The following is a 1,584-nucleotide window of genomic DNA, read 5'->3' as shown; positions in this document are numbered from 1 at the left end:
TCAAAAATAATAAAATGGACTGTTACAAAGGGTAAGCATTTACACTCATGGCAATTTATATTAAAACATTAAATACATATTTATTGCAGGGAAATAAAATGTATCAGATTTATACCCATTACTTGATAGCCATATATAACTATATCAGAGGAGAACACTGCAATATATAATATATTGGACATGCAAGAATAGATATTTCCTAGATCTGTTTTATGGACTGAGAATAAGACAAACTTCTTTTGTTGACACTGCAGATTGGCCTTTCCCAAATTGAAACTGAATAGAAGCTTAGAGAAAACAATACTGTGGGCTTTACCTAATCCTACAGAAGAGGATTAATCCAAAATTACATGGGAGAAAGGACAGAGCAGGGCATCTGAAAAACGAATATCAGCACTGAAAACTGACCTAAAATGGTGACATTTCCATCTGTAGAAGAAAAGACAATAATCCCACAATCCCCCATGACAGTGAGGCCCATCTGATAAGGTAACATTGACCTAGATAAAAATGTAACCTGTAGCCAGCAGAAGTTCGTAGAGAGCCCCATGGTCAATTAGTCTTTGCCGGGTGAAGTTGTGCAATCTGAGAACAAAATAAACCTTGGAAATGAAATCTTGTGGCTTGGCTAGAAAGTAGAAGCCTCAGGCTGTGGCCTCAGGGCTGATGTGCAAGGTCCTTCTGTCTATGTGTTGCTTTTATTGGCTAATGAATAAAGAAGCTGCTTTCAGCCAATGGCTTATCAGAGTATAACCAGGCTGGAAGAAAGAGAGAGGCAGAGAGAGAGAGAGACAGAGAGACAGAGAGACAGAGAGAGACAGAGACAGAGAGACAGAGAGAGAGACAGAGAGACAGAGAGAGAGACAGAGAGACAGAGAGAGAGAGACAGAGAGAGAGACAGAGAGACAGAGAGAGACAGAGAGACAGAGAGAGACAGAGACAGAAACAGAGACAAAGAGAGAGTCAAAGAGAGAATGGTGGCAGAAAATACAAAATAATCACACCCTAGTTCAGAATTACATACAATAAAGGATTATTTATTTAGGGGAGACTTACAGATCACTGTCCTAGATCACAGTCCTCTGCACAAAAAAGGAACAGGGTCTAGCATCTGGAAATGAGAGCAAGAGAGCTATTTCAGGTCTTGCAGCTGCATTTATAGTATAAGAGACTACATCTAAGTGAGCTGGTATCTTAAAGGCTATTGGCTGAAGGAGAGGAAGGAGCTACCACAGGACTTCCCCTGTAGCGGCGTAAGCGAATGCAGGCAGATTGTCAAAATATATACAGCTTTAATGGAAAAATAGACTTACAGAACCACCATTCCTGCGGAGACCAGGAAAGCAGAAGCAGTGTCTGGGAGCACACTCCCCAAATTTATAGGCTAACATTAACCCGAGGCGAACACGGCCCCTAAGGGGTGGGACTTATCCCCCTACATCTCCCCTTTTTGTCTAAATAAGACAGAACTAAACCAAATACAACTATATACAATAATAACAAATAATAATATAACAAACAATATTGAGAATCAAAAGTTTTGCGAAACATTCTATCTCAAGGAGTCTAAATAATGTAGAGAGT

Source organism: Alexandromys fortis, unplaced genomic scaffold, assembly GCF_014885135.2.
Source record: "Alexandromys fortis isolate MF-2015 unplaced genomic scaffold, M_Fortis_MF-2015_v1.1 scaffold_96, whole genome shotgun sequence".
Taxonomy (NCBI): domain Eukaryota; kingdom Metazoa; phylum Chordata; class Mammalia; order Rodentia; family Cricetidae; genus Alexandromys; species Alexandromys fortis.
This window is presented reverse-complemented; position numbering follows the sequence as displayed.